The following is a 25,564-nucleotide window of genomic DNA, read 5'->3' as shown; positions in this document are numbered from 1 at the left end:
CAGGAAAATAGTTGTACAGATGGTGAAAACCACGCAGCCCACTATGGATATCTGTAAGATACATTAAGTGAAAGAAGCAAGGTGGAGAATGGTGTGTATAGTATGAAAAGAGGGGCATATAATTATTTATCTGCATATGCATAAAATATCTCCGAAAAATACAAAAGAAAACTAGCAACAGTGTTTGCTTCTGGAGAGGCTGTAGTATGTAGCTCTTTCTGGGAAAGAAGATAACCTGTAACTCTTAATACACTCTGCCCTTTAATTCAGTCCACAATAGTGCTTAAAAGGCAAGGTAGGGCTTCCCTGGTGGCGCAGTGGTTGAGAGTCCGCCTGCCGATGCAGGGGACACGGGTTCGTGCCCCGGTCCGGGAAGATCCCACATGCCGCGGAGCAGCTGGGCCCGTGAGCCATGGCCGCTGAGCCTGCGCGTCCGGAGTCTGTGCTCCGCAACGGGAGAGGCCATAACAGTGAGAGGCCCGCGTACCGAAAAAATAATAATAATAATATAAATAAATAAATAAAAAGGCAAGGTAGTTGTCCTAATATAGAGAAAGGGGCCCTTTTAAAAATATCTGTTTGGGGTGCTCTGTCTCTATTTGTTTTTCTCTTTGTCTGCCCTGCTGTACCCATTTCCGTGACAGAGATTCAGGAAGGAATGTTCCACCCAAGTTCTGCAGTCGCTTTTTCTAGTTCATGGTATATATTAAAACATGTCTCAGAGCAGCAAGACTCGACATGGTAGGCTTATTCTTTCACATCAACTTCCCTTAAAACCAAGTACCCATCATATGACAGCCAAATCCAATGGACAGAAAAATAGTCTATTTGTGTCACTAATAAAAACAAAACTCTCGCCCATGTAAATCATGTATTTCCACTCAGAAATTACTCTCACTGTACCCTGACACAGAATCTTCCTGAGGAAGCAGGAGAAGCCTGTCCTTTTCTCCCCATTTCACAGAAATGGCATTTGAAAGTAGGTGACTCGCCTCAGGCCACTCAGCATGCAAGCAACAGAGTCAGAAGAGACACGTGGGTCCCCTGACTCTAAACCAGAGCTGCCGCCAAGACAAATAAAGTCTGCAAATATAAATCCCTACTGGGCGAGGCCACGGGCCTAACCACCAATGGAAGCTGGCATGGACCCATGGATGGGAGGCAGGTCAAAAGCAGCCCTTGGCTTGCTTGCATTGGGAGGGATATTACATCCAATAAAAGGAATCTCGAAGAGAGGAAAAAGAAAAAAAAAAAAAAGCAGCCCTTGGGAATAGTTTTTAAGACATGCAAAATAAATAAATAAATAAAGTAGGCCTGAGATCTCCACAATATTATTTTCAAAACCAAGACAATAAAATATTTTACCTTCATCTTTGTACATATTGTCTTTTATATTTTCCTATTTCCTCGAAATACAAAATGGATTTGGGATACCGGACAAAGAAGAAAAATGAAAAGTAATCCAAGAAACAGCATTTCATCAGCACTTTAGCCAAAGCACACGTCCAAACGATCTTGTTTAAGTAAACAATGCTCTTTCACCTTCCACAGTGAGGTGTCACTGCCCTGAGCCCAAATGTGTTTTCCCACATATAAGTGAGAGGAGGAGGGAGGGCCACGGCTGAGGACCCACTTGGGCCCCCATTCAGTTCATTCCCCAGGCAGAGCTAATTTGCTTTGTACCACAGCACCTGGGGGCAGGTGCTTGACCAAGAGCCTTGGATGCACTTGGTAGTATTGGCACCTTGATCTCCAGGGGAAAAGGAAGATACCCTTCCCACTCATTAATCCCTTTCCAAGATTGAGAGCCTCAGTCTGCAAAACATGTTTGTTGCACTGATCTAAGAAAAGGCCTTCCCCAGACCCAACTTGCTGTTTCCAGCTTCTGCACCAGCCCAGGCCGGGCTCCCTCTGTTGTTCTCCTCCAACAATAAACAATACCACCCACAAAGAGCTCTGGGGAGGGGGGAGGTTTGTCACCCCCCCACACACACACCGCATCGCATCGTGTTCTCTAAATCGGGGATTGTGTCTAACCTTTCCTCTGCAGAAGCTTTCCTGCGCCTGTTTGGCTGCACCGGAAGGGCCTCATTATCAGCATCTTTAGGCTCCTCCCCCAGGGTGAGCGCACAATGTGGCCCAGCCAGGAGACCAGAGGTCACGGCTGCAGCCCCAAGCACTTCCCTCTGCCTTAGGGACCCAACGCAGACCAAGGATGAAGGTATCTCCTTCCCTGTCACTCCAGGCTGGACCCTACCCTCAGCTGTTTAAGCTGATTCCCTCCTCACTGGAAGCAGGAGACAAAGGAAAAGGAAAGCAAGTGTCCACGTGCTCTATGACTCAAACGGATGAGGATAAAATGTAGCAATTCTCCCAAGTTTATCTCCCAAGATTGTGCCAGGTCACAGGAGAATGGCTATTTGCCTAGAGCTTAGAGGCTGCATACACACCAGCCCATTTCATCCTTGAAACAGCCTTTTGGGTGGGATTTCGTAGTTACTATCAATAAGCTTTTACATCTATAGAGCACCTCTAGTTTGCTAGGTACTGTCCTGTAAATTATCTTATCTGCATCCTGGCAAATCCTATCTGGAAGATGGGGTAGAAATTCTCCCCCAGCCTGGTCCCCCAACACACATACACGCACAAGCACACAGCCTGCCATAAGCCATTTGTTGCCAAGGCCTGCAGATGTGCTGTCAGAAATGTATCTTGAATACCCACCTCTGCACTACCTTTGTCTCTACCGCACCAACCTGGCTCAGGCCCTTGCCACCTCTCACCCAGCCAGTGATGTCTAAGCAGGTGAAGTATAAAGTGGCACAACTTTCCTCACTAGCAAGTTTTCAATATTTATCAAAAACCTTAACAACATCCACACTCTTTGATCTAGCAATTTTGCTTCTGGGAATTTTCCTAAGGAATGATTCCAAGATGTGCACAAAGGTTTATTCACAGTAGCACACATAGAAAGTTCATTCCAGTATTACTTAGAATAGACCCCCAAAATGGATCGAGTAAAGCCTGTATCCAACAATGGAGAAATGGTTACACTTTTACTGAACAACATGATGTAACACGATGAAATATATACTTGGAAGAAAATACAGTTTTTAATAGATCTTTATTGGAGTATAATTGCTTCACAATACTGTGTTAGGTTCTGTTGTACAACAAAGTGAACCAGCCATATGCATACATATACCCCCATATCCCCTCTCTCTTGAGCCCCCCTCCCACCCTCCCTATCCCACCCCTCTAGGTGGTCACAAAGCACCGAGATGATCTCCCTGTGCTATGTGGCTGCTTCCCACTAGCTATCGGTTTTACATTTGGTAGTGTATATATGTACATACCACTCTCTCACTTCTTCCCAGCTTACCCTTCCCCCTCCTTGTGTCCTCAGGTCCATTCTCTAGTAGGTCTGCATCTTTATTCCCCTCCTGCCCCTAGGTTCTTCATGACCTTTTTTTTTTTTTTAGATTCCATATATATGTGTTAGCACACAGTATTTGTTTTTCTGACTTACTTCACTCTGTATAACAGACTCTAGGTCCATCCACCTCACTACAAATAACTCAATTTCGTTTCCTTTTATGGCTGAGTAATATTCCATTGTATATATGTGCCACATCTTCTTTACCCATTCATCTGTCAGTGGACACTTAGGTTGCTTCCATGTCCTGGCTATTGTAAATAGAGCTGCAATGAACATTGTGGTACATGACTCTTTCTGAATTCTGGTTTTCTCAGGGTATATCCCCAGTAGTGGGATTACTAGGTCATATGATAGCTCTATTTTTAGTTTTTTAAGGAACCTCCATACTGTTCTCCATAGTGGCTGTATCAATTTACATTCCCACCAACAGTGCAAGAGGGTTCCCATTTCTCCACACCCTCTCCAGCATTTATTGTTTGTAGATTTTTTGATGATGGCCATTCTGACTGGTGTGAGGTGATATCTCATTGTAGTTTTGATTTGCATTTCTCTAATGATTAATGATGTTGAGCATTCTTTCATGTGTTTGTTGGCAATCTGTATATCTTCTTTGGAGAAATGTCTGTTTAGGTCTTCTGCCCATTTTTGGATTGGGTTGTTTGTTTTTTTGATATTGAGCTGCATGAGCTGCTTGTAAATTTTGGAAATTAATTCTTTGTCAGTTGCTTTGTTTGCAAATATTTTCTTCCATTCTGAGGGTTATCTTTTCATCTTGTTTATGGTTTCCTTTGCTGTGCAAAAGCTTTTAAGTTTCACTAGGTCCCCTTTGTTTATTTTTGTTTTTATTTCCATTTCTCTAGGAGGTAGGTCAAAAAAGGATCTTGCTGTGATTTATGCCATAAAGTGTTCTGCCTATGTTTTCCTCTAAGAGTTTTATAGTGTCTGGCCTTACACTTAGGTCTTTAATCCATTTTGAGTTTTTTTGTGTGTTTGGTGTTAGGGAGTGTTCTAATGTCATTCTTTTACACATAGCTGTCCAGTTTTCCCAGCACCACTTATTGAAGAGGCTGTCTTTTCTCCATTGTATATTCTTGCCTCCTTTATCAAAAATAAGGTGACCATATGTGCGTGGGTTTATCTCTGGGCTTTCTATCCTGCTCCATTGATCTCCAGCATTTATTGTTTCTTGATTTTTTTTAATAATGGCCATTCTGACCCATATGAGGTAATACCTCATTGTAGTTTTGATTTGCATTTCTCTAATAGTTAGTGATGTTGAGCCTCTTTTCATGTGCCTTTTGGCCATCTGTATGTCTTCTTTGGTGAAATGTCTATTTACGTCTTCTGCCCATTTTTTAATTGGGTTGTTTTGTTTTTTTGATATTGCGCCCCATGAGGTGTTTGTATATTTTGGAGATTAATCCTTGTCCATTGTTTCATTTGCAAATATTTTCTCCCATTCTGAGCATTGCCTTTTCATCTTGTTTATGGTTTCCTTTGCTGTGCAAAAGCTTTTAAGTTTCATTAGGTCCCATTTGTTTATTTTTGTTTTTATTTTCATTACTCTAGGAGGTGGGTCAAAAAAGATCTTGCTGTGGTTTATGTCAAAGAGTGTTTTTCCTGTTTTCCTCTAAGAGTTTTATAGTGTCTGGCCTTACACTTAGGTCTTTAATCCATTTTGAGTTTATTTTTGTGTATGGTGTTAGGGAGTGTTCTAATTTCATTCTTTTACATGTAGCTGTCCAGTTATCCCAGCACCTCTTATTGAAGAGGCTGTCTTTTCTCCATTGTATGTTCTTACCTCCTTTGTCGTAAATTAGGTGACTATATATGCATGGTTTATCTCTGGGTTTTCTATCCTGTACCATTAATGTATATTTCTGTGTTTTTGTGCCAGTACCATACTGTCTTGATTACTGTAGCTTTGTAGTATAGTTTGAAGTCAGGGAGCCTGATTCCTCCAGCTCCGTTTTTCTTTCTCAAGTTTTCTTTGGCTATTTGGGGTCTTTTGTGTTTCCATACAAATTGTAAAATTCTTTGTTTTAATTCTGTGAAGAATGCCATTGGTAGTTTGATAGGGATTGCATTGAATCTGTAGATTGCTTTGGGTAGTACAGTCATTTTCAATATTGATTCTTCCAATCCAAGAACATGGTATATTTCTCCATCTGTTTAGGTCATCTTTAATTTCTTTAATCAGTGTTTTATAGTTTTCTGAGTAAAAGTCTTTCACCTCCTTAGGCAGGTTTATTCCTAGGTATTTTATTCTTTTTGTTACGATGGTAAATGGGATTGTTTCCTTAATTTCTCTTTTTGTTGTTAGTGTATAGGAATGCCAGAGATTTCTGTGCATTTTGTATCCTGCAACCTTACCAAATTCATTGATTAGTTCTAGTAGTTTTCTGATGGCATCTTTGGGATGTTCTATGTACAGTATCATATCATCTGCAAACAGTGACAGTTTTATTTCTTCTTTTCCAATTTGTATTCTTTTTATTTCTTTTTCTTCTCTGATTGCTGTGGCTAGGACTTGCAAAACAATGTTGAATAAGAGTGGTGAGAGTGGACATCCTTGTCTTGTTCCTGATCTTAGTGGAAATGCTTTCACTTAGAAAATACATTTTAAAAATGCTTAGTCTAGGTGGTGGGATTATAGATGTTCTTCTCTATGTATTTATATCTTTTCTAAATTTTCATCAATAAATATGACTCATTTAGAAAAAATACACTTTATTAAAATACACGGACTCAATACTGGTGAGTGAAACAGGAGACAGGTACACACAAACCCAGCTAGTAACCATCCACATTTTCAACTGGCCCTTCTAGAAAGCAGCATCTTCCCTGGTACAGACCAAAAGCCATAACAGAGTTCAAACCTTCCACGCCCAGAGCTCACTACTGGGAATTCGCTTTAAGAAAAGAACTGAACAAACTCAAAAAGCAACATGATCAAAAATTCTCATTACATCTTATCTAAAAGAACTGGAAACAATCCAAATGTCCATCTCGGGATAGTTCTGTATGGAACATCAACACCATGGAATGCAGGGCAGCCATAATCATGCCAGTTATGAAAACTATGTAGAAATATGAAATAATGTTGAAAATAGACTGTAAAATTAAAAGAAGACACAAAGCTGCATTTGTCAGAACTGCAGCTATAAAAAATAAGCATGTATGTGAACAAGGGCATTTCAAAAGCAAGAACATATACTGTGTTTGGATTATGAGATCACAGGGAGCCTTTTGTTTTTTAAGTTTCATTCCCCCCCACACCAGCTTTTTAAACAAGCTTTTAACATTTTGCCTGTACCACAGACACATTTTTTTTAAATGTAGAAAACATAGGAAAAGGGAAAATGAATTACCAAAAGGAACACAATCACTGCCAGCATTTTGATGTGTTCTTCCCTGTCTCTTTTTCCTGTGCACTAGATGGTTTGGTTTGGTTTTGATCACTGGAATCATGACATTTTCTTTAAAGTAGTCACAAAATCATTTCAATTTTTAAAAACTGGAGAACGTAACATAAGACCTGTAGGAACATACAGCGATGGGTTTTTTGAAATACTATCAAGAGAAATGACCTCATACAATGTCTGACTGTAAGCAAAAAACAGCAATATCGCACCATTGTGACAGAACAACCTGCGGAAGACTCGCAGGCCAGTATCAGTAACCATAAGTGGGGAGCACGGAGAGTGCTGTGCTACTAAAGCTGACATCGTTGGAAATTAGAAGGAATTTTCTCAGACTTGGAAAAGATAATAGATATGACAATGGACTAAGTTTTCAGATCAGAAAAAGCTTGAAGGGATCAAATCCAATTGGTCAGCTGACCCAGAATAGTTAACCTCCTTGATATCTACTGATATCCAAGCCAGCATGGACCCCTCCAGCGAAAGAAACAGCAACAGGGAAAATCACTATGTAAGCAATGCCTGGGCTCTGCTGCCCATTGAATGTGGTCCCTGGAGAGAGTGAGGGGAGGCTGAGTATGCTGTCGTCATGGAGGGGCTCGGTTTCTGCAGGATTGTGACACTTTGGGGCTTTTCAAACAACTGACATAGGATTAATCTCCAAAATATACAAGCCGCTCATGCAGCTCCATATCAAAAAAACAAACAACCCAATCCCAAAATGGGTGGAAGACCTAAACAGACATTTCTCCAAAGAAGAGATACAGATTGCCCACAAACACATGAAAGGATGCTCAGCATCACTAATCATTAACAGAAATGCAAATCAAAACCATAATGACATATCACCTCACACCTGTCAGAATGGCCATCATCAAAAAAACTACAAACAATAAATGCTGGAGAGGGTGTGGAGAAAAGGGAACCTCTTGCACTGTTGCTGGGAATGTAAATTGATACAGCCACTATGGAGAAAAGTATGGAGGTTCCTTAAAAAACTAAAAATAGAACTAACATATGACCCAGCAATCCCACTACTGGCATATACCCTGAGAAAACCATAAGTCAAAAAGATACATGCACCCCAATGTTCACTGTAGAACTATTTACAATAGCCAGGTCATAGAAGCAACCTAAATGCCCATCAACAGACAAATGGATAAAGAAGATGTGGTACCTATACACAATGGAATATTACTCAGCCATAAAAAGGAACAAAATTGGGTCATTTGTAGAGATGTGGATGGACCTAGAGACTGTTATACAGAGTGAAGTAAGTCAGAAAAAGAAAAACAAATATTGTATATTAACACATATATATGGAATCTACAAAAATAGTATAGATGAACTGGTTTGCAAGGCAGAAAAAAGAGACACAGATGTAGAGAACAAATGTATGGACACCAAAGGGGGAAAAGCGGGGTTGCGGTGGGGGTGGGGGTGGTATGAATTGGGAGATTGGGATTGACGTATATACACTACTGTGTATAAAATAGATAAGTAATAAGAACCTGCTGTATAAAATAAATAAATAAAATTCAAAAAAAATTCTAGAAATGGCTCAGTCTATACATACTCAGTAAAATTTGATCCATAGTTCAACCAAATTCATGGTAAAATAGAGTTTTTAATTGTAAGATTTTTATGTTCTTCGTAAAGGGTACAACATTCAGGTGTGAAAACACGTAAGAGAAGTTGTCTCTGGGTGTGTCTTAAAATAAACTCCTTTTAAGAACAGTATTTTTTACTTGAGTGAAATGGAAAAGAGGCTGAGAGATAAAAAGTTCTAAACGTGACTTAGTATCTCTGTTTTGGTGTGTCATCACTTCTTTAGTTTTCTCCACCATAGTTATATATGCTAACTTGTTGTCTCAGAATGTGATATTCAGAACATTAAAAAAAAAAAAAAAAAAAGGTTCTGATGAACCTAGGGGCAGGATAGGAATAAAGATGTAGACATAGAGAATGGACTTGAGGATATGGGGAGGGGGAAGGGTAAGCTGGGACGAAGTGAGAGAGTGGCATGGACATATATACACTACCAAATGTAAAACCAATAGCTAGTGGGAAGCAGCTGCACAGCACAGGGAGATCATCTCGGTGCTTTGTGACCACCTAGAGGGCTGGGATAGGGAGGGTGTGAGGGAGGCTCAAGAGGGAGGGGATATGGGGATATATGTATATGTATGGCTGATTCACTTTGTTATAAAGCATAAACTAACACACCATTGTAAAGCAATTATACTTCAATAAAGATGTTAAAAAAAAAAAAAAACAGGGCCCCTCAGTACAAACTGACTATTCATCTCTTACATGCGTATCTAGCAAAGCCTCTGCCTTCTGTTGCAAGGTTGGGGGAAAGCTGCTGGGCTGATTGAGACAATGAGATGCCACCGCTAACATAGCAAACCTCACTCAGATACTCCCCACTTCAAGGAAAAATGTCATGCTGCATTCTTTGCTTTAGAGGCTTTTAGACACTAACCCCTGGACAAGATGCAATCAATGCGACTCCACTACATTTCCAAAGAACTAATCTGACCATGTCACTCCCACACTTCAGTCTCCTCAGGGCTCCCGGCTGCCTACACAAGCCCTCTGTGAGAGGAAGGACAGGACCCCGGTGAGGAGGGCGAACGTAGGAGCCAAACTGCCTGAGTCTGAGTCCTGCCTCTGCCCTTCATGAGTTGGGTGACCTTGGGCAAGTTCCCTATCCTCTTGGTGCCTACATTTCTTTATTTGTAAATAGGGATAATAACTGTACCTACCTCATAGGGTTACTGTATGGCTGAAAAGAATTAATACAACAAAGCATAAAGAAGAGAGCCTGGCATACAGGAAGGACCCAATAAATCTTAGGTGTTGCTCTTATTATTGTCACTGTTGGAGAAAGTTCAAATTCCCTAGCAGGGCATACAGAGCCACCCATGACCCAGCCCCTGCTCATATCTCTGGCTTCATTTCTCATGACCTTTGAGTTACCATCACCATGATGATCATCACATAGCCATGCCCAGCTCCCAGAGTGTGGCCCCCAAGGCAGGTTCATCCACAGCTTTACTCACATGGGGCCATTCTCTCCTTGTTGCTGGCAAGGAGCCACATAGCTCTGGAACCTTCCTCCCCTCCCCCCATGAGAATAGCCACTCTCTCCTTTACGCCTCCACTGTGTTCTATGGAGACTCTCTTCATAGATACTTCATTATCCTCATTGGTTTAGGTATCCTGCTTCCCCCACTAGACCTTAAGGACAGAGGCCCTTATGAATTCCTATCTGTATCCCCGTTGCCTGGCACTCAGTAGATCCTGAATAAATATTTATTAAATAAATGCAGAAGAAATATTGATCAGAACATGCAAACACTAGGAATACTTTTCAGAGAACCTAAACACAAGGATGAGGAAAGCAAACCCCAAAACACTTTGATCCTAAGGAGAGTTAATTGGCAAAGATCATATAACCAAAGAAAAGAAAATGATAATTTCCCAGGGGAAAGCCAAACCTTGTTATAATGAAGTGTCTCTGTGTGTACTGGAGGAGGGGGAGGGAGAAGTGACATTAATAATGGTTCTAAGCTAACTGATGTTGACTAGTCATTGAACAGCACTTTTTAAACCTTTTCTTTAGGGGGAAAAAAAAAAAGCTGATTGGGAAGTATTTTTTACCTTGTTCAGAGTGCAGTGCTGGGTCCCCTGCAAAAATAAAATATTGCAGGGGACCCAGACTGCAAGAAAAAGAGAGAATTAATCTTTGCTCAATGTCTGTAATGAGCTAGATACTTTAAAAATAATATAGTTTCTATTTATTAAGCAGAAGGTGCCAGACACAGAACCGTTCACTTTAGACGCATTATCAAATTTGATAACGCAAGTCCTCAACAACTCTGAGACATAAGTATTAGCCTCTGCATGCTACAGATGAGATAAACATATTCACTCATTCCATACACTTGTAGTGAGCACGTACTATGTGCAAGTCACTGACCCACGAGCAGAGGATACAGTGATGAACAGGCAGACAAGTTCCCCCGCCATACACCTTCATAGAGTATACATTCTAGCTAGGCAGAAGAGACAGCAATGAATGAATGCGGAAATGAGCACATACATAAATAAACAAGAAAAATACCTGATAGTAGCAAGCGCTAATGGGAACATATGTATATATATAACTGATTCATTTTGTTGTAAAGCAGAAACTAACACACCATTGTAAAGCAATTATACTCCAATAAAGATGTTAAAAAATAAAAAAAAAAGTAAAGGAAGGGACAGGGTGTACCTAGACAGCAATTTTAGAGTGAGTTGTCACAGAAAGCCTCTCTGAGGCAACTCTATTTAAGGTGAGATTTGAATAAGAAAAGGACAAGCACATGAAGACTGGAAGAGCATTTTAGGCTGAAGGAATAACTATGCAAAGTGCGCTAAAACAAGAACGGACTTGGCATGTGCAAGGAGCCAAAAACAGAACAATGAGGCTGGGTGCATGGTCAAGGAGAGGGCTGAGACTGACATGGGGCAGGTCACATAGAGCTTGGTCAGCCAGGACAAGGAGTTTAGACTTCATTCTGAGTGCAACAGGAGGCCACCTGGAGGGAGAGGGGTGGTTAGGAATGTGACATAAACCAATTAACGTTTTTCAAAGATTTCTCTGATCCCTGCAATGGAGGGTATTGCAGTATAGATACCGGCTGAAGCAGGGCAACTAGTTAGGAGGTTACTGCAAGTAGTCTAGGAGAGAGATGATGTGGCTTGGACTAGGGTGCTGGTAATGAAGATGAAGGGAAGGAGATACATTTGGGAATGTTTCTGAAGATAGAGAAGACAGAACTTGCTGAAGGATTGGATGATGATGGTGAAGAAAGAAAGAAATCAAAAGTAATGCCTAGACATTTTGGCTTGAGCACTTGAGGGGAATACTAGCACCACTTACTGAGGGGGGGAAGATTGAAAGAAAAACAAGTTTAGGGTAGAGACTAAATCAAGAGTTCTCTTCCGGCCACGTTAAATTTGCAATGTCTCTTAGAGATCTACCTGGACATGAATCTGGAGTTCCAGAAAAAGTTTGAGGATGAAGCTACAGATTTGAGGGTCATTAGCAAATGGATGTTAGGGAAAGCCATTGGATTAGAAGAGGACACCTGTGGAGGGTGAATAAATAGAGAAGAGAAGGGGGCCATTTCAGAACATGGGGCACATCTCCATTTAGAGGCTGAGGAGAGGAGACTTAAGAAGAGACCAGAGTGGTAGGAAGAGACCCAGGAAAGTAGAGTGTCAAAGAAAACAGAGATCTACTTTGTCACATGCTGCTGAGAGAATAAGTAAGACTAAACAAAGCAGTGGCCTTCGACTTGGCAACATCAAGGTCACTGGCAGACACAGACAGGAATAGTCCCTGTGGAATGATGAGAAGAGATTAGAGTCAGGGGAAGCAGTCAACGCCAAAACAATGGACAACTTTTAAGTTTTACTGAGAAAGGGAACAAAGAAGCTAGAAGATAGCTAGAGGGTGGGTATAAGGTCAACAGTCTTAAATTAAATAATGAATTTATTTTGTAACATTTGAGAGACAAAATTAGAAAATATTTTGGATTGTTTTTTTGGGGGGGGGATTGTTTTCAGGTAAGAAATACTAGAGAATGCTTATTTGCTATTGAGAATTATCCTGTGATGAGGTTAAATTTCATGATGGCAGGGAGAGGGGGCATAATTAGAAGATCAAGGATCTACAAGACTTGGTCTTAACACAGTTAATACTGTGCCCCAGGCAAAAGAAATGGTAGGCAGGGAGATGGGGTACTAATCCAGGGCTGTTTTGACTCATACATGCATCCTTTTTCCACCACACCAATGACTGTAATCTAATAGATTAGCATTTGCAAAAGATCACAACTCCAGGCTCTGAAGATAATCGGAACAGAGTTAGAAGGGATCTTAAGAGAACCTGGGAGAGCTAACACAAACACACCGCTTCTTGTATGTAACCAAGCTCTGTTCATCATACAGAATTCTATTATTGCATCTTCACTCAAATGTCATTCATGAGTGCACACCTAGCTGTAGTCCTACTATCGGCAGAACCCTCCAACACTGCCCTTTAATGTAAAGAGTGGGTTTGAGGAGGGGAAGGGGATGCTGAGATAAATCACAGAGCAGAGTAAGGGGGAACACTGCAGGGAATAAACTCTCTAGTGACTGTAAAAAGGTAGTTAAAAATACTTTTAGAAGGTTAGTTGTGTATTTATATTCAGCAAAGTGAAGACGGAAATCATTATATGATCGTTTTGTTTCTTTCCTATTTACATAGCGACCTCAGGAAGCAAGTGACTATGGCTGTGCCAGGAAGTGGCCTCTTGTCATCTGTTTCCCATGCCCACTCCTGCTCTACCTCCTGGGCACAGCACCACCCCTTCAGCCCCATCTTTCTCTCACCTGGTTTCTCACTGTCTGTTCTAGTTTACTTCTTCCTTCAGGGCAACATAATGCCATCTCCCCCATGACGTCCTCCCTGATTTCTCCCTCTCTGAAACTTCATAGCACTAAGTACTAGTACCATGTAAATTTAGCTCTTGCTCACATTAAGCCTTTTGTTTTTGTTTTTGTTTTTTTGTGGGGAGGGGAACAGAGAAAGGTTTACTGCAAGGTCCAAGCAAGGAGAACGGGTGGCTCATGCTCAAAAGACTCGAACTCCTTGATCACGTTAAGTCTTTTTTTTTTTTTTGCGGTACGCGGGCCTCTCACTGTTGGGGCCTCTCCCTTGCGGAGCACAATCTCCAGACGCGCAGGCTCATGGGCCGTGGCTCATGCGCCCAGCCGCTCCGCAGCCATGTGGGATCTTCCCGGACCGGGGCACGAACCCGTGTCCCCTGCACCGGCAGGCAGACTCTCAACCACTGCGCCACCAGGGAAGCCCTGATCATGTTAAGTCTTAAAACTATTCTCTGAGTCAAATATCAGAATGAGAGTACTTTTCAGTAGGAAATTCCATGCAATTGTTGGCCACTGTTACTTTGAGAGGAAAGATCCAGACTGAGTTGAAATTGTGGCTCTGTTCCACGTCGGATACACTGAGTGATCTTGGGCAAGTCACCTTCTGAGCCTCAGTTCCCCCACCTAGAAAACAGGAATACTACTACCTACCACCCACCACCTGGGTAGGTATCCAAAATGTGCTAAAAACACATTTCTTCTGCTAGAAACCCTATGATGGCTTCCCATGGTTTTCAAAATCAAGTCCCAAACTCTTCAACCTGTTTATTACATCCTATCAACTTCTCCAGCCTTATTTCTCACCTACCTCACATCCCGTACTCTAGTAACAATGAATTCCTCATGATATTTCTCAACCCCATGCTTTTGTTTTTTTGGTCCCTGCTGTCCCTGCACTCTTAACCCACCTTGCTCAGGCATCGCTCTCCTCCTGGGAGCCTTCCTGGATTTGTCAGCTTCCACCCTTTCCCCACATACACAGGTTAGGTTCTCCCATTTGGTTCTCCCATATGACCCTGACCACAGCTTAGTCTCTGTAGTTACCCCACTGTTTATAATTATTTATTTACAGGGCCACCTACTCCATAAAACAAGGGTTCCTTGGGGAAAAGGACTGGGCTTTATTCATCTTTGTATCCCCAGCACAGGCACTGACTTCTGCTTCACCTTTTTGATGCTCCATTTCTGCATCTAGGAAACAGAAAGAATTTCACCTACTTGAAAGGTCAGGATTAAGTTTAAATATTCAAAGTTTACCGCAGGGTGTCAGGCACACAACTGGCCTTCAGTACATTTGATTTATATTCTCAGCATCTCCAGATTGTTCTCTTTTTCTGTCCTTCATGCCCAGGCTCTTACACTGGCCCTGTGCCTTCGCTGTGAGCCCTCTCCTTGGTCCATAGCCCTGGTTCCTGCCCCTGACAGTGCCCTTTGAACTCTGAGGATGACTCAGTTAAGGCACTAACGCAGTACTGCAACCACCTCTTGAGTACCTCTCTGCAAGACAATGTCCCAGATGCAGTGAAATTGTTACAAATGTACAAGGAATTTATGACCTACTAGGGGGTAGAGAAGCGGTAGGGAGACAATTAGACAAATGAAGCCCAGGCAATTCAAAGAAGGAAAAGTTCAGATATCTCTAGGGGAAGATGGGAAGGCTTTAGAGGAAGTGGCATTTCAAGTGGACCTTAAAGGATAAACTTAAGTTGAGGGGCTGTTTCTAGAGTTATATGTGTTCCACAAAACACGTTACTAAAATGCTCTTGGCCCCTCAGATGAAAAATAAACTAAACTTAGGAAATGCTGCTTACTGCATATGCCTCTAGGAGATTCACAATACACAGCAGCAAGGCTCTGGGAGGTCTGGAAGGGACCCTATTTAACTTTGCTTAACGTAGCATCCCATATTTGTTCGGCCACTAGTTCTCCATTTCTTTCTCCCCTGGAAGATATCTATAGCATCTCGAGGATCATACGTTAAGAAACAAGTTAAATGGTACCCTTTCAAAGTTATATATTTGCATTTTAACAGGATCTCTCCAAAATAATATCTTAACACCATATTTCTTTAACAACATCATCATCAAGTTAAAAAATTCTCCTGGCATCATGGTCAAAAGGAAGAAGACCCTGCAGGGCTGAGTGAGTAGCTGAGACAGAATGAATTCCCTCCCTTCTCTAGTGAGAGGCAGAGTGTAGACTACAAGCCTTCCAATCAAGGGAGGGAAAACGACCCCTCTTCTGAGCGAGTCCATTCCTTCTTTGGTAGGATGTTTACACCCTTACAGCTGCCCTCCCACCCTCTCCAACCTGCTGACTGGGTAAAAAATCACCAGACTTGAAAGCAAAGGGAACAATGTTGCATAACAACAAGCCGACAAGGTATGTTTTGCTCCTTAATATTTATCAAACAGTCATGACCTGTGAGAGGCAAGAAGAAAAGGGGCATTGCCTGCTTGCCGGTCCCCACCCTGGAAGCATGGTGCTCAATTACCCAGTCTGGGGGTTAACAAATGTTTACCGGGAGCAAGGTACTGTGCTCATGGTACAGAGAAAAACAAGATATAGTCCTAGGCACAAGTTCTGCTTCCCAGACCAACAGGGAAGATAGGTACAAACCAACTGCAATGCAGCACGCGGAGCTCAGGCAAACAGTGCTAGAATCAGAGGTGAGGACAAAATGCCAGCAAGGCATAAATGCAGGGACTCCTTAACTTTGCCTGGGCATAAGGTCAGAAGAGAGGCGTGTTAAAACAAGGACATTCCTCTTACTTCTCAGAAGATCTGAAAGGAGTTTTCCAGGCAAATAAATCAATCATCTGTAAATAAATAAAAGAGGGTTCTAGGTTTGATTAGAATAGGGATGGACATAGCAAAACTGAAAAAAAAAAAAAGCAGCCAATCTTCCTGAGAAGGGGGCACACTGAACAGATGCATCTAATTTCACCGACCCCTGCTTTTTTTCTTAATAACAAAACCGTTCAGGCCAGGGAGACAGGAGAGAGGATGGTGTCAAATTTGGGAAGCCTGGGAAACAGATGAATAAGTAGTTAACAGACTTAGCAGACTCAAGAAATCTGAATCCTAAACCAGATGCAAGGAAAGTTGAGAATTTGGCTGATTTAAACCACAGAATCTTTACCAGGCCCAGGACTGGCGGTACCAGGTATCCCTAGAGCAGGCGTATAGGATGCTTATACAGAGACCACAGTGAAAGCTGCCTGAAAAGGAGTTAGAGCCCCAGACACCACCTCCACCTCCCACCCCCGCCGACTGACGAAATTCTGGAGGCTCAGTCTCTAGAATGCGTAAAACAGAAATGTCTAGTATGTGCTTTAAAATAATCTGAGGAAGGGGATGGGGGATACAGATGAAAGGAAAATGTTCATGAAGCGATCATTTGTGAACCTGGGTAACAGGAACGTAGGGGATTATTGCACTATCCTCTCAACTTTTTGTAAATCTTTGATTTCCCATAAGAACCTGGGTAACAGGAACGTAGGGGATTATTGCACTATCCTCTCAACTTTTTGTAAATCTTTGAAATTTCCCATAATAAAAAGTAAGAGTGTCTCTGGCCCAGGAATGCCCAGCACAGTTGAAGGTGAACAGAAAAAGACAGGGCACTGTGTCTACTGAAGGTGAAATGTAACAGGCTTTCATATGCCCTCTCCTCTTGACTGCCAGAACGTTGTCAAGTGGACCACTCTGCTAGGAGGATGGAAGAGTCCTCCTGGGTGAACAGAACCAAGGGAAAACCTGAAGATGCTGTCCCAGGGGCTCCCAGCAAACAGCCCACCCAGATCAAGCTACAGGGAGGCCCAGAGATAATGATCTCCATCCTATATTTGGTTTCTTGAAAGCTTTTTTTTTTAATACAGCAGATTCTTATTACTTATCCGTTTTATACATATTAGTGTATAAATGTCAATCCCAATCTCCCAATTCATCACACCACCGAAAGCTTTTTTTTTTTGGAGAGTTTTATTAAGATATAACTCACAACTCATTTCACCCTTTTAAAAAGTGTACAATTTAATGGTGTTTAGTATATTCACAGTTGTATAACCATCACCACTGGGGTGGTTTATTAAGCTATAATATTAAGCTTTATTAACATGTAACTTACATACTCGATTCAGCTTTTTAAAGTGTACAATTCAGCGGTGTTTAGTATATTCAGAGTTGTACAACCATCACCACAATCGATTTTAGAACATTTTCATCACCGCAAAGAAAACCCTATAACGTTAGCAGTCACCCTACTCTCCAGCCTCAGGCAACTACTAATCTATTTTCTGTCTCTATGGATTTGCCTATTCTGGACATTTCGTATAAATGAAATCATACACTACGTGGTATTTTGTGAGTGGCTTCTTTCACTTACCAAAATGTCAAGGTCTCAACAGCTTTTTTTTTTAGTATATGTGCTGCCAAAGTGAGCACTCAACAGCTTTTTTTATCCAACCGCCCTGCCCTTAATTAGAAGCAACACAACCAAGGATCACATCCAGAGTGACATATTGGGGAAGTCTCTAATGAAGATACAGACCACAGCAAACACATAAAAGCAACTTGAAGGAAACAGCTACTATGTGGAGAGGAGTGGGGTTTGGGGCAGGGAATACCATTAATATTCTCACAAAAATGAAATAAAACTGTACCCATGAAACAAAAATAGGACACTATAAAAAAAGACATACTGGGGCTTCCCTGGTGGCGCAGTGGTTGAGAGTCCGCCTGGCGATGCAGGGGACACGGGTTCATGCCCCGGTCCAGGAAGATCCCACATGCCGTGGAGCGGCTGGGCCCGTGGGCCGTGGCCGCTGAGCCTGCGCGTCCGGAGCCTCTGCTCCGCAGCGGGAGAGGCCACAATGGTGAGAGGCCCGCGTACCGCAAAAAAAAAAAAAAGACACACTAAGAGAACAACAACAACAAAAAAAAACTTTTAGAAATTGACAACTTAATAGCAGAAATTTTAAAAATTCAACAAAAGGATTGAAAGACAAAACTGAGGAAATCTTCTTGAGAGTAAAATCAAAAGATAAAGGCATGGAAAACAGGAAAGAAAAGTTACGAATATTCTAGAGGACCAGTACAGGGCGCCCAATATCTGAATAGGAGAACTTTCCAAGAAAGAGAAAACAGAAAAAAGAAAAATTATAACAAGATAGTAATTCTCAACAGCATCAATAAAAACAAGAAGACGATGAGCAATGCCTTTAAAATTCTGAAGAAAAATGATTTCCAACTTAGAATGAAATCTAAGAATCCAGTCAAACTATCGATCAAGTATGAGAATAGAACAAAGACATTTTCAGGTATATAAGGTCTCAGAAATTCACATTCCATGAACCTTTTCTTAAGAAGCTTGTGTAGGAGGTCCTTCACCAAGCTGTATAAAAGAAACAGTGGATCTAGTAGAGACAGGCAACAGAGGACCCCAAGAGGACCACATAAAGAAGTCAACCAGACTGCAGAAGTACAGCTCAAAGGGCATGTTGAAGATGGTCATCACCAACAACCCCACTGCCATTAAACCCTCTTTGCTATTGTTGACCTAAATATTTAAAATATATGAGTATAAAATTTTCAAACATACTCAAAAGTAAGCCCCTGATACCCATCACCCAGATTCAACAATTATGAACGTTTTGGCCTATTAATTAATCTATCCTCTTTTTTTCTATATTTTTCTTTGTTTAAATAATTTAAAACAAATTCCACATCATAGCATTTCACCTCTGCATACTTCAGAATCCATCTCTACATTACCATTTTCTAACACCACATTACTATTATCATGCCTAGAAAAATTAATGATAATTCCTTTTTATCAGTCCATAACAAAATTTCCCCACCGTCTCAAAAATGCCTTTTTATACTTAGGCTGTTGTGGGCTGAACTGTATCCGCCCTCCCCCCCAAAAAATTTATATGTTGAATCCCTATGTGCTGGTATACCTCAGAATGTGACTATAATTGGAGACAGGGGTTTTAAAAAGGTAACTAAGCTAAAATAAGGCCTTTAGGGTGGGCCCTAATCTAACCTGACTAATGTCCTTATAAGAAAGGAGATCAATGGAAAAGAATATGAAAAAGTACATATATATGTATAACTGACTCACTTAGCTATATAGCAGAAATTAACAACATCGTAAAACAACTATACCTCAATAAAATAAATTTTTTTAAAAGAAGAAGAAAGGAGATTAGAAAATACAGAGAGACACCAGGGCCACCTGTGTGCAGAGGAATGACCGTGTGAAGAGGCAGGAAGAGGGTGGCCATCTGCCAGCCAAGGAGAGAGGGCTCAGAGGAAACTAACCCTGCCAGCACCTTGATCTTGGGCATCTAGCTGCCAGAACACTGAGAAAATAAATTTCTGTTATTTAAGCTACCCAATCTGTGATATTTTGTTATGACAGTTGTAGCAAACTAATACACAGACTATCTGAATCAAAATAAGGTTCATGCGTTACATATGGCTATGATTCTTAAGTCACATTATTATTTTTTTCAGATTCTTAAGTCACATTATTATTTTTTTCATGCTGTTGACTTGTTGTAGAAGCCAAGTCAGTTGTCCAACACTCTGAATTCATCTGTTTGCTTCCTTAGAGGGTAATTTAATTTGTCACCCTTTCCCCTCTCTAATAAATCAAAGTTGGCACCATAAAAGAGTAAACCCTAAGAGTTCTCATCACAAGAAAAAAAATTCTTTTTTTTTGGCCACGCCATGCAGCATGCAGGATCTCAGTTCCCTGACCAGGGATCAAACCTGCATCCCCTGCAGGGAAAGCACAGAGTCTTAGCCACTGGACTGCCAAGGAAGTCCAAAAAATTCTTTTTCTATTTCTTTAGTGTTGTATCTATACGAGATGATGGATGTTCACAAAACTTATTATGATAATCACTTCATGGCATGTGTAAATCAAATCAGTATGCTGTATACATTAAACTTATAGAGTGCTGTATGTCAGTTACATCTCAATAAAACTGGAAGAAAAAAAGAAATTTGCAGAAATGTAAACAAGGCATTCTTGCTAATTTCTTTTTGTTTCAGCAAACAGAGTTTTTATTTATGTTACCATACGATTCAATTTGTTATTGTTATTTTAAAATAAATTAGTAAATTTGAAAAAAGTTAGCTCTAGAGGCTTGACTGATTTAGGGGTCAACTTTTAGGTAAGAATATTCCATAGGTGGTACTGCATACTCTCTTTTTAATCTGACAAGAATGACGGGTAAACTTGGTCCAGACTCTTTCTGGCACTATTGACCTTGACCACATGCTAATGTAGCATATGCTCATCCCCTCCATGCTGTCCATCTGGATTAGCTGAGGGCATTCACTTCATCCCACAGAAGAGATGGCCTGCTTTGGCCTACTTGCTGAGAGCTGGAGGTGGGCCACAAAGAAAGCAGAAGTAGAAAAGACAGCAGTCCATTCTCCATGCCCATATCCTACCGGATGTCCAGTGTCTGGCCCACACTGAGCCCTGCCAGATGCCCCAGGAGTGGTGAGCCTTGTATTTCCAAGGATTCACTCACAGCCTTGCCCTCTGACTTCCCCATCAGGATCCTCTGCAACCCCCAGGGACGCTACTGCCAGACTATGAACCTGACTCCGTTCCGTTTATTTTTAGATCTAATAGTGGCAATGTTGCCCTTTTTCAACGGGTTTGTTAGATTTGCGCTTGATCCTTTGTTTTAAAAAAACTAAACAATGTATAGTTTAGTAATACAAACATGGGTGGTTAAACCATAAAGAAAAGTAAGGGAATGCTCAACACAAGAGTCAGGATAACCACTGCATTGATGAGAAGAGGAAAAAAAAAAAAAGCGGGGGGAGATGTGATTTTGGGATAGAGGGTACACAAGCAGTTTCTAAGGAATCAGTAATGTTCAATTTGATAAATTAGATGGTGGATATACAATTTTCACCATATTGTTCTTTACTTGTAAATATATATTTAAAGCATTCTTTGGTATGTATGATAGTTTTCATATGAATTACTTTTTTGTGAGCAGTCCACTGTGGCTAGAATATAGGATTTGAAGAGTGAAAGGAGAAAAGACTGGAAATGGAGTTAACTCTGAAGGCAAATGGGAGCCTCCGTGACGCTCTCTTGGGAGGATCATCAAGGACATGTATACCCGAGATCAATTAAAATGGCTTTCTCACAACCTATCCATCGAGAAGGATAGGAAAAATTCTTTTTTTTCCTACTAAGTTACATGAAGATGAAATATCCAACACTGTAAGCCTCTCATGGGGAAACATCATATGGTTTTGACATATTTTTCCAGTGAAAGGAGATTCAGCTTGCCCTAGGGAACACATTTGCCTCAAATTCTTAAAAGACACAAAGCTGAGACGGACATGGAACAAATGTTTTAGATGACAGAATTGGCATATATCTTGGTGAGCTGGAGTGACAGGTCAAATCTAGCCCAATTTATCTCAACATCTACCATCTACTGTGAATATATGATATGCCAAGTGTTTAAAAGAGTTTATCTCATTTAATCCTTACAACCCCACTGGGAAGCTGAGACCCAGGGAAGTCACTTGCCCAGGGTCACAGAGCAAGTCAACAGCAAAGTCATGATTTTAAACCTAGATTTTCAGATTCAAGTTCCAATCTCAAGTGAGATTTCTTCAGCTACCACAAATTAACATTTAAAAACAGAATCTTCTTTACTCTAATACCGTCTGTCACCCTCAGAGAAGTGACATCCAACCCCAATCCCTTGGGCATATGAGAGTATCAGCACCTTAGAAAAATGATTCGACCAGACTGATTTCATTCATTAAACATTTGGGGATCCTCTGACAGCTGCCAAGAAACCTTTATCTGCTCTCAAGAGCAAGTCTGTTATTAGGAGTAAGCTCTAAGAGGATTCTCTCTGCTACCAATTCCCAGCTCAGCTTTGTCTATCTCCACATCAGTACTTAAGAATCTGCGAAACTCAAGCTCTGCAGTTGTAGATGGGGGTCCCTTATCACAAAGACTGCTGAGCAAGACCCCTTAGCCAGCCTGTTCCCCACCTTCAATTTTCTCTCATCCTCAGGGCCACTGTGACTTGATGGGCGTGTGTAGCTGAGAGAACAGCACAACTGGCTCTATTGCAGAGTCATAGCCAATGACTATGGAGCAATCCCAAAAGACAGCCAGAGAATTTTAATGAAAACCAGAAAACTCCTGGCCACTAAGTCCAACTGCAGTCCAGGCCCACCAGCCCCTCCCCCTGCTGCTAGGAATCCCTGAGCCAGCTTCGCCCCAAAGAGCAGGGAGGAAGATCCATTTTGTATTCAGCAATGCTTTCCATAGCAGCCACCTTCCAGGGTCATTTAGGTGAGAGGCAAGGCACACGCTAATTGCAACAGGACGAAGGGACCCTGAGAAGCACAGGGTGTGGCAGCAGCAGGTCTGAGCCAACAGATTATGAAACAGTCATTAAAAAAAAAAAAAAAAAAAAAAAAAAGGGCCTCTTTCCTTCTGCCAAAGCTGTCCGAACACAGCTGCATACGAGGCTAGTGAGGAATCTTAACAAGCTTAAAGGGAACATATTTCAGATACTCAAGAACCAAAAGGGAGGAAATGAATATTTTGATCACTCACTATGTGTCAGGGGCTCTGGTCTCATTCCACCTTGACTATGAGGTGGGAATTATAAACTGCATTGAACAGATAAAGACCCTAACTCAGAGAAGTTAGATAGCTTGTGCAAGGCACACAGCTGGCAAGTGGGGAATCAAGACTCAAAGTTCAATATGGGTGAGGCTCATCGTAAATAAACTCAAAATCCTGACCTGTCCTGTTTAATAAAAAAAAATATGTGCCTGGACGTGAGCTAAGATTTCTGTACACACTATATCATCTACTCCTCACAGCAACCAGACAAGATAGGGGTCATTATTATCCCCATTTTCGATGAGGAAACTAAGGCTAGATGCTAAGTAACTTGGCCAAGGTCATGACGCCACCAGGATTTGAACCCAGGTCTATCTAATTCTAGAGCCCACCCCCATGTGAAACCATTCACCCTACAGCCTACAGATGGGAATCACAGAGGCCAATCATGCCAAGCAAGCAAGTTGCATAGGGACTTCTGCCAGCTTCTCAGCAGGTAATGCACATTCTGGGGTTACCTTTCAATTCCTCCAAGCAGTCCACAGAATCGTGGTTCTGGGAAGGCTGACAGGGTTGTTTCCCGTGGGCTCTGTTGACACTGCAAGTATGAAGGAGAAGGCCACCACCGTGACGGTGTAGCCTGTGATACCTGTGCATGTAGAAGCCGACGGCTCCTTTCTGCAGGCTCTGCTCCATAAGCCCACACACCTCACAGCAACCCCCCTCCCTCTCCCATCAATAGTTCACAGGCCTATTTCGTATTCCTAACAGGAGACCACGTGCCTTCTCTTAGAGCAACTGTGATTTCCCAAGGGAGACTACTGTCTAGACAGAGCAACCCAATCCATCCTGGCGAAAGATGGGCCACACAATGTCATGTTTGCTCCTTGAGGTTTTTGGGAGTCTGTGTTCAGCAGCCCAGTGAAGGCCCTGGGCTTGGCACCTCTGAGTTATCTGACTGAGCAACACTCTGTACCACAGCCGATACGCAGGGTTGGAACTGTCTTCCCAGGCGGGCAAGTGTTACCTGAGGGGAGCCACAGGCATCTTAAGTCATTAAAAAAAAAAAAAAAAAAAAAAAAAAAAGGGCCTCTTTCCTTCTGCCAAAGCTGTCCGAACACAGCTGCATACGAGGCTAGTGAGGAATCTTAACAAGCTTAAAGGGAACATATTTCAGATACTCAAGAACCAAAAGGGAGGAAATGAATATTTTGATCACTCACTATGTGTCAGGGGCTCTGGTCTCATTCCACCTTGACTATGAGGTGGGAATTATAAACTGCATTGAACAGATAAAGACCCTAACTCAGAGAAGTTAGATAGCTTGTGCAAGGCACACAGCTGGCAAGTGGGGAATCAAGACTCAAAGTTCAATATGGGTGAGGCTCATCGTAAATAAACTCAAAATCCTGACCTGTCCTGTTTAATAAAAAAAAATATGTGCCTGGACGTGAGCTAAGATTTCTGTACACACTATATCATCTACTCCTCACAGCAACCAGACAAGATAGGGGTCATTATTATCCCCATTTTCGATGAGGAAACTAAGGCTAGATGCTAAGTAACTTGGCCAAGGTCATGACGCCACCAGGATTTGAACCCAGGTCTATCTAATTCTAGAGCCCACCCCCATGTGAAACCATTCACCCTACAGCCTACAGATGGGAATCACAGAGGCCAATCATGCCAAGCAAGCAAGTTGCATAGGGACTTCTGCCAGCTTCTCAGCAGGTAATGCACATTCTGGGGTTACCTTTCAATTCCTCCAAGCAGTCCACAGAATCGTGGTTCTGGGAAGGCTGACAGGGTTGTTTCCCGTGGGCTCTGTTGACACTGCAAGTATGAAGGAGAAGGCCACCACCGTGACGGTGTAGCCTGTGATACCTGTGCATGTAGAAGCCGACGGCTCCTTTCTGCAGGCTCTGCTCCATAAGCCCACACACCTCACAGCAACCCCCCTCCCTCTCCCATCAATAGTTCACAGGCCTATTTCGTATTCCTAACAGGAGACCACGTGCCTTCTCTTAGAGCAACTGTGATTTCCCAAGGGAGACTACTGTCTAGACAGAGCAACCCAATCCATCCTGGCGAAAGATGGGCCACACAATGTCATGTTTGCTCCTTGAGGTTTTTGGGAGTCTGTGTTCAGCAGCCCAGTGAAGGCCCTGGGCTTGGCACCTCTGAGTTATCTGACTGAGCAACACTCTGTACCACAGCCGATACGCAGGGTTGGAACTGTCTTCCCAGGCGGGCAAGTGTTACCTGAGGGGAGCCACAGGCATCTTACACCCAGGCTACGGGGTCACGCACACACAGGCTCACCATACAAACAGTCCCATTAATCAGGCTGAAACTTGATAGAACTCTTCTCCACATGTTTAGAATTAAGCACCAGGCTTGGAGGAGGACTGAACCCTTAAAACTGCCAGGTGCTGTGGCAGGTACCTTCACAGCCGCTATCTTTTTTTTTTTGTTTTGCCATATGTGGGCCTCTCACTGTCGTAGCCTCTCCCGTTGCCGGACGCGCAAGCTCAGCGGCCATGGCTCACGGGCCCAGCCGCTCCGCGGCATGTG

General features: G+C 42.1%; 1 protein-coding gene across 2 annotated transcripts in view; it reads right to left on the bottom strand.

Annotated features, from left to right (window-relative positions):
- Positions 1 to 25,564, bottom strand: part of RAB30 (RAB30, member RAS oncogene family) — an 86,491-nt gene that overhangs the window by 27,539 nt on the left and 33,388 nt on the right. Inside the window, exon 3 of one of the 2 annotated variants that reach the window (XM_007447359.1) lies at positions 22,405 to 22,503. The exons of the other annotated variant lie outside the window; for it this stretch is intronic. The gene's annotated coding sequence lies outside the window, so the exon portion shown is untranslated. The remainder of the gene's footprint in view (positions 1 to 22,404; positions 22,504 to 25,564) is intronic. 2 annotated transcript variants of the gene reach the window in all.

The sequence above is a fragment of the Lipotes vexillifer genome, unplaced genomic scaffold, assembly GCF_000442215.2.
Source record: "Lipotes vexillifer unplaced genomic scaffold, Lipotes_vexillifer_v1.1 scaffold824, whole genome shotgun sequence".
Lineage (NCBI taxonomy): Eukaryota > Metazoa > Chordata > Mammalia > Artiodactyla > Lipotidae > Lipotes > Lipotes vexillifer.
The sequence above is the reverse complement of the archived record's forward strand: the minus strand, read 5'-3'. Positions and strand labels throughout refer to the sequence as shown.